Raw genomic sequence first — 9,276 nt, 5'->3', positions numbered from 1 at the left:
CGATTATTGGAATGTTGGACATTTCGGACTATTTTGGACTACTAACAAAGGACTACTAACATAAAAATGTTAAAAATTAATATATAAGTATTCTATGAACTTGTTTTATTTTATTCGCATGTCGTATTATTATCTGAATCATTATTATTGTTATAGGTTCGTGAATCCAAGGACGACGGCCATATTTTTAATAAGCTGAAAACTTATTATTAATATACTTTTACTGCCGTGAGTATATAGTCCCATTTTTAAACTCTAAAAATATTTTGAATTGAGAATACATGCATTTTATGTTTTATGCCATGGACGCAAGTACTTAAAATATATTATACGTTGAGTTGTACCACATTGCATATCTTCCCTAATAGCTTGGTAACTAATATTTACATGTTGTAAGAACATGTAAGCGCGAATCCTATTGATAGATCTATCGGGTTTAACAACCCCAACCGGGCTAGTCGCTCTAGTATCGTAAACGTTTGCATAGTACTTCATTTTTACTACACTTGGTACAGTGTAGAGAGATTTCATAATAAAGGGAATATGCTACATTTATGGTTAAGTATGGTTACCGAAGCACTCAACAACTTATAGAATATCTTTATTGAAATATTTATAACTATGAAATCTTGTGGTCTATATTTATATCGATGCTAGCTTTAAACCTATATATCTCACCAACCTTTGTGTTGACTGTTTAAGCATGTTTATTCTCAGGTCCTTAAGAAAGTCTTCCGCTGTTGCATTATCTGAGCAAGCTGTGCATGGAGTCTCATTCTTTTGTTTAAATGAAGTGTTGCTTTCAATAAAACCTTTGTCATGTATTATATTCGACTGTTATGTCACGTGTTTAGTATTTGGAAACCGATGTATTATGGGGATTATTTCTTAAATAATAGCCCACCTGTTTAAAATATGCATTATGTATAATAAGGGTGTGTCTTTTTATGAAACGAATGCAATATTTTCTAAAATGTATCATATAGAGGTCAAATACCTCGCTATGGGACCAATGAATAACGTACCGCGTTTATAGTAATATGGACGAGTCGTTTCAGTTGGCATCAGAGCAGGGGTCTTAGCGAACTAGAAATTGCATTAGTGTGTCTGACCGGTATTTGTTAGGATGCATTAGTGAGTCTGGACTTTGACCGAACTTGTTTTTGAAAACCATTACTTCTCATTTTTGGTCGGAAATTAAATATTATAACATGTAAATATTATGTGGTATATTACTAATGTGGTAGTTAATGTGTGATAGATGTCTACTTCTAGCACCAATCTCATTATCACATTCAGCGACTCCGAAGTTGAATCTCTAACAAAAGTACCAATTATCGACTTATCTGATAACGACGATGACCTGAAGGAAGGTGTATCAATCATCTATATAACTGATGACGATGATGACCTAGAGTCGGATGCATTTTTGGAAGACTCACAATTCCCAGAGGAACCTATAATCGACAACCCAGAAATTCCAAAAGCAGAAACTAATAAAACAATTATTGTACCAAGTGCTCCCGATACTACCACACCTAGTCAACCATGTCTTACCAATACTACAGAAATGTCATCTACTGAACCCCAACCAAAACCTAGACTTACCGCTGAAATACGCACTCTGACAGTAGGGAAGCGAAAATTCTATGATTTCCCAGATTTCTTTGAATTTCCAAGGAAGCCTCGTCGTTTCTAATATGTTTTTGCAGCTATTCGACTTCACGCCTTATATAATAATATATCATGTGCTATATTTCATCTTATATATGTTTTATGTAAATAGTGGTATTGAATTATTGTAAAATATTGTACCAAAAGAATAAGCGTGAAGTATTAATGCATTAAGTTTTTCATGATAGAATATTATCATGATTGTAGTAGTTAATTTGTGTACTAGCTATTAAGTATGAACTTTAACGGGTAGGTACTACCCGAGCTACAATTATAAAATGCTAATAAGAAGAAAATGCTTTTATAATAATTGGTTCATATTATTAATATGCCACGATGTACCATTAATTACTTGCTACATCTATAATATTCTATGTGATTAATTATCTTATATGTTTATTGAAGAAACATGGCTCGATTAAATCGAATGACGGAACAAGAAATTGAGGAGCTTATCAACCAACGTGTAAACGATCGAATGCTTTGGGTCGAAGCGGCAAGAGCAGCATCAAACAACACAAACCCTCGTGTTGGATGCTCATATAAAGCATTTCAAGGTTGCAAACCTTCATCATTCAGCGGAACAGAAGAACCAGTCGGTTTAACCCGATGGTTCGAAAAACTGGAGTCCTTATTTAAAATTAGTGGTTGTGCGGAAGGGGATAGGACGAAGTATGCTTCATGCACATTACAAGATGGTGCACTTACATGGTGGGAAAACTATGTAAAAGCTGTAGGGGGCGATGGAGCATATGATACTCCTTGGGAAGAGTTGAAAAATATGCTAATCAATGAATACTGCCCAAGGAACGAGGTTAGAAAAATGGAAGCCAAGTTACGAAATCTGAAAGTTGTCAGAACGGAACTTACCAACTATAACAGGCAATTCATGGAATTAGCCTTGTTATGTCCTGAATTGGTACCAACGGAAGAGCGAAAGATTGAATTGTACAAAGATGGTCTGCCAAAGAACATCAAGGCCAATGTTACAGCATCCAAACCCAAGACAATTCATGAAGCTATCACCATGGCAAACGAGCTAATGGATCAGATCATCCTGGATAAGAACGCATCAAAATACTGATGCCAAGGTATCGGATAACAAAAGAAAGTGGGATGGAAACCGTGATCGAGGTTACCAGCAACAATCTCTCAAGAAACAGGAAACCACGCAAGGTACGGGTAGTGGTTCAAGCTCGGGTTACAAAGGGCATAATCCCTTATGTAATAGATGCCACAAACATCACACTGGTTTTTACAATGTGGTGTGCAACAAATGTAATTGAAGAGGTCATCTTGCTGAAGATTGTTGGGTTCCTGTTACAAATACAAATGGCACCAAGACTCCTGCCACCAATGCAAATAGAACTGCCCTGGCTACTGTTACTTGTTACAGATATGGGAAACAGGGTCATATTAAGAGCCAGTACCCGAATCCAGAGAAGAATAACGGACCTTCACGGGGAAGAGCATTTGTTATTAATGCTAGAGAGTCATGTGAAGACCCGGAGCTTGTTATGGGTACGTTTACCATAAATGACTTATCAGCATCTATTATATTTGATACTGGTGCCGATAGAAGTTACATGTGTAGAGACTTTTACGCTAAATTGAATTGTTCACCATTACCTCTAGATGCTAAGTACATGATTGAGTTAGCTAATGGTAAACTAATTAAAGCCGATAAAATTTGTCGTGATTGTAAAATAAAGTTAGCCGGAGAAACATTTAAAATTGATTTGATACCCGTAGAATTAGGAAGTTTTGATGTAATAGTCGGCATGGACTGGATGTCCAAAATAGTAGCTGAGATTGTGTGTGCCAAGAAGGCAATTCGCATTCCTCGTAAGGATAAAACGGCAGTAATGATTTATGGAGAGAAGGGTAACTCAAAGCTAAAACTCATTAGCTGCTTGAAAGTCCAAAAGTGCTTGAAGAAAGGGTGATACGCTATCCTAGCACATGTTAATAAAGTCGAAACGAATGAAAAAGAGAAGAGCATCAACGACGGGCATGTGGCAAGATATTTCCCTGAAGTCTTTCCGGAAGAGTTGCCGGGATTACCTCCATTTAGATCTGTAGAATTTCAAATAGATCTAGTACCAGGAGCTGCACCAGTGGCTCGTGCTCCATACAGACTTGCACCGTCTGATATGAAAGAGTTACAAAGCCAGTTACAATAATTACTGGACCGTGGATTCATTCGACCAAGTACTTCACCGTGGGGAGCTCCAATTTTATTCGTCAAGAATAAAGATGGATCCTTCCGAATGTGTATAAATTACCGTGAATTAAACAAGTTAACTATCAAGAATCGGTACCCATTACCGAGAATTAATGACTTATTTGATCAGCTGCAAGGATCACGTGTTTACTCCAAAATCGATCTAAGATCGGGATATCATCTGTTGCGTGTCAAAGAAGAAGATATTCTGAAAACTGCATTTCGGACACGCTACGGTCATTATGAATTTTTAGTCATGTCGTTCGGGCTGACAAACGCACCAGCTGTATTCATGGACCTCATGAATCGGGTATGCAGTCCGTATTTGGATAAGTTTGTTATCGTCTTTATTGATGATATTCCAAAAATGAACAAGAACATGAGCAACATTTAGGGTTGGTGCTGGAACTGTTGAAGAAAGAACAGTTATACGCAAAGTTTTCTAAGTGCGCCTTTTGGTTAAAGGAAGTACAATTCCTTGGTCACATCGTGAGTAGTCAAGGAATTCAGGTCGATCCTGCGAAGGTTAAAGCCATTTAAAAATGGGAAACCCCAAAGACTCCGATGCAGATTCGCCAAATTTTGGGTCTTGCTGGCTATTACAGAAGGTTTATTCAAGATTTTTCCCGGATAGCCAAACCATTGACGGCATTAACACATAAAGGGAAGAAGTACGAATGGACTTCTGAGCAGGAAGCCGCATTTCAATTATTGAAGAAGAAGTTGACTACATCACCTATTCTATCGTTACCTGAAGGAAACGATGATTTTGTAATTTATTGTGACGCTTCGCGAAAAGGTTTTGGTTGTGTCCTCATACAACGAAAGAAGGTTATTGCATATGCATCCCGACAACTGAAGATTCATGAACAAAATTATATGACTCATGATCTAGAATTGGGAGCAGTGGTGTTTGCATTAAAGATTTGGAGACACTACTTGTACGGGGTTAAATGTACTGTGTATACCGACCATAAAAGCCTTCAACATATCTTCAACCAAAAACAACTGAACATGAGGCAACGTAGGTGGGTCGAGCTGATAAACGACTATGATTGTGAAATTCGCTATCATCTCGGGAAAGCAAATGTAGTAGCAGATGCTTTAAGCAGGAAGGAAAGAGAGCCGATTCGAGTACGGGCAATGAATATGAAGATTCATACAAACCTGACTACACAAATAAAGGAGGCTCAACGAGGAGCTCTTACTTAAGAAAACTTTGGAAATGAGATGCTCAAGGGTTTAGTCAAGCAACTTGAGATACGAGAAGATGGAACCCGGTATTTTAATGGATGTATTTGGGTACCGAAGTTTAAAAGGTTAAGAAAATTGGTTTTGGATGAGGCACATAAGACGAGATACTCGATACATCCCGGAGCTGGAAAGATGTATCAAGATCTTAAGGCACACTTTTGGTGGCCAAATTTGAAAGCTGATATTGCAACATACATTGGAGAATGTTTGACTTGCTCCAAAGTCAAGGCAGAACATCAGAAACCATCAGGTTTGCTTTAACAACCAGAAATCCCTGAATGGAAATGGGAATGTATTACTATGGATTTCATCACGAAGCTACCAAAGACTGCATGGGGTTATGACACCATTTGGTTAATTGTCGATCGTCTTACCAAATCTGCACATTTCCTACCTATAAAGGAAATGGATAAGATGGAGAAATTGGTACGATTATACATGAAGGAAGTTGTTTCAAAACATGGAGTACCTATTTCCATTATATCTGATCGCGATAGTAGGTTTACGTCAAGGTTTTGGCAATTACTACAGGAAGCTCTAGGGACTCGTCTGGATATGAGCAATGCATATCATCCTCAGACTAATGGGCAAAGTGAAAGGACCATTCAAACTCTTGAAGACATGCTTAGAGCATGTGTGATCGATTTCGGAAACGGATGGGATAAATATTTACCATTGGCAGAATTCTCGTATAACAACAGTTATCATACGAGTATTAATGCTGCACCATTCTAAGAACTTTATGGAAGAAAGTGTAGATCCCCTATCTGTTGGAACGAAGTAGGTGACAGACAACTGACTGGTCCCGAGATCATACAGGAGACTACTGAAAAGATTGTGCAAATCAAGGAGAGATTGAAGACCGCCCAAAGTTGTCAAAAGAGCTATGCTGATGTTCGAGGGAAGCCGTTAGAATTTCAGGTTAATGACATGGTTATGTTAAATGTGTCACCTTGGAAAGGTGTGATACGCTTTGGTAAGAGGGGTAAATTGAACCCAAGATACGTAGGACCATTCAAGATCATCGAACGTATTGGACCGGTGGCTTATCGACTTAAGCTACCACAACAACTTGTTGGAGTACACAATACCTTTCACGTCTCAAACCTAAGGAAATGCCTTGCAAAAGAAGACCTCACTGTTCCTCTTGAAGAAATCCAAATCGACGAGAAACTGCATTTTATAGAAGAGCCTGTCGAAATCATGGATCGTGAAGTCAAACGGCTCAAGCAAAGCAACATACCTATAGTTAGGGTTCGTTGAAATGCTTGAAGAGGTCCTGAGTTCACTTGGGAATGAGAGGACCAGATGAAACAGAAATATCCACAGCTGTTTACAAACACACCCATTGAATAGGTATTACTTCAAATTTCAGGACGAAATTTCTTTAACGGGTAGGTACTGTCATGACCCGGATTTTTCCATGATTATATATTGAACAATATTAATATTTACATGATTAAATATTTCCAACATATTAAGCAATCAAACTTTTTAAGATTTGATTAATTGAAACGAATTTTATGTAAATGTGTGACCACCCAACTTGTCCCATGATTCACGAACGTTATAACTTGTAAATAACATGATAATATATATATGAACTTATATATATATTTAACATGATGAAATGATAATTAAGTATCTCATTAATTATATTAACAATGAACTATATACATAAAATGAGACTACTAACTTAAGGATTTTGAAACGATATATATACGTAACGATTATCGTTGTAATAACGTCTTAATATTTATATATCGTATTAAGATATATTAACACACTATGTTATCATGATAATATAACAATTTAACATCCCATTAGATATAATAACAATGGGATTAATTACATTTAACAAGGTCGTTAACTTAAAGGTTTCGAAACAACACTTACATGTAACGACTAACGATGATTTAACGACTCAGTTAAAATGTATATATATATATATATATATATATATATATATATATATATATATATATATATATATATATATATAGTGTATTAAGATGTATTAATACACATTTGAAGGACTTCAATACATATATCAAAACACTCTTACTTAACAAAAATAATCACAATTGTATTCCCATTTGTTTTCATCAAGAATTCTACTCGTATTCGCTCGGTATTTGCACTCGTATTATACCCAGCTTCTAGATGTATTTACTATTGGTATATACCAATAAAAATCTGCTCCTTAGCAGCCTTAAATGATTAAGGAACATGTGGAACCAACCATTTGTCAAGTAGCATGAATTATTTAGCAAGAAAACAAAATTAGAAATCTTTTCTTTCTTTATAAACTAAAAACGTTTTTATGCATACACACCATTTCTTCATTCCATTTTCTCATACTTACAATCCCAATTCTCTCTCAAAATACTCCTAAATTCATACTTGATCATCTCCAAGTATTTTTCCCATCATTTAGCTTCAATTACAAGCTTTAATCATCATAAAAACAACCTAGAATCAAGAAGTTGCAAGATTACTTCCAATCTTTTTAATCCAATCCAACAACTCATCAAAGATCAAGAACTTCCATCTAATATCAGTAACTTTTCATTCTTAATCAAGGTAATAATCATATCCAAGCTTTGGTTTAATTCCTATAAACATAACTACCTTAAATCAAGTAGTAATCTTACTTGAACTTGTTTTCGTATCATGATTCTGCTTCAAGAACTTCCAAGCCATCAAAGATCCTTTGAAGCTCAAGTTATTTTCTCATCATTTCTAGTAGATTTACCTACTATAATTGAGGTAGTAATGATGTTCATAACATCATTCAATTCATATATATATAACTATCTTATTCGAAGATTTAAACTTGTAATCACTAGAACATAGTTTAGTTAATTCTAAACTTGTTCGCAAACAAAGTTAATCCTTCTAACATAACTTTTAAAATCCACTAAACACATATTCTATATCTATATGATATGCTAACTTAATAATTTAAAACCTGTAAACACGAAGAACACCGTAAAACCGGACATACGCCGTCGTAGTAAAACAGGGGGCTGTTTTGGGTTGGATAATTAAAAACTATGATAAAATTTGATTTAAAAGTTGTTCTTCTGAGAAAATGATATTTCTTAAGAACATGAAACTATATCCAAAAATCATGGTTAAACTCAAAGTGAAAGTATGTTTTTCAAAATGGTCATCAAGATGTCGTTTTTCGACGGAAATGACTACCTCTTTCAAATATGACTTGTAACCTGTAACTCTGACTATAAACCACTACTTTTTCAGTTTAATTCTAAATACTACAGTTCATTATGAAACCATAGCAATTTGATTCACTTTAAACGGAGTTGTAATGAATATTTGGCGAGCAAAACAAAATCTGCTAAAATTAACGTTGTATGGACGAAATTTATATTGTAAAAACTATATTAACCATATCCTTGCTAACTTTTCCTGTATATATTTGGACATGTTATCATTAGTATAACAAAATATTATAATCTTAGTTAATTCCGAGATTGTATATATATATATATAATAATCTTGGTACATTCCATGATAATAAGTATACAATACGTTTTGATAAATCCTAAGACAATAAGTATACAATACGTTTTGATAAATTCTAAGACAATACGTATACAATACGTCTCTTGGTCGATGCAAAGACAATACGTATACAATACGTCGTGGGGTAATTCTAAGATTATATATATACCGATTATTGGACTGTTGGACATTTCGGACTATTTTGGACTACTAACAAAGGACTACTAACATAAAAATATTAAAAATTAATATATAAGTATTCTATGAACTTGTTTTAATTTATTCACATGTCGTATTATTATCTGAATCATTATTATTGTTATAGGTTCGTGAATCCAAGGACGGCGGCCATATTTTTAATAAGCTGCAAACTTATTATTAATATACTTTTACTACCGTGAGTATATAGTCCCATTTTTAAACTATAAAAATATTTTAGGATGAGAATAAATGCATTTTATGTTTTACGCCATGGACGCAGGTACTTAAAATATATTTTACGTTGAGTTGTACCACATTGCATATCTTCTCTAATAGCTTGGTTAATATTTACATGTTGTAAGAACATGTAAGCGCGAATCCTATTGATAGATCTA

This window comes from Rutidosis leptorrhynchoides, chromosome 10 (genome assembly GCF_046630445.1).
Source record: "Rutidosis leptorrhynchoides isolate AG116_Rl617_1_P2 chromosome 10, CSIRO_AGI_Rlap_v1, whole genome shotgun sequence".
NCBI classification, from domain to species: Eukaryota; Viridiplantae; Streptophyta; class Magnoliopsida; order Asterales; family Asteraceae; genus Rutidosis; species Rutidosis leptorrhynchoides.
Note: the sequence above shows the minus strand (reverse complement) of the source record.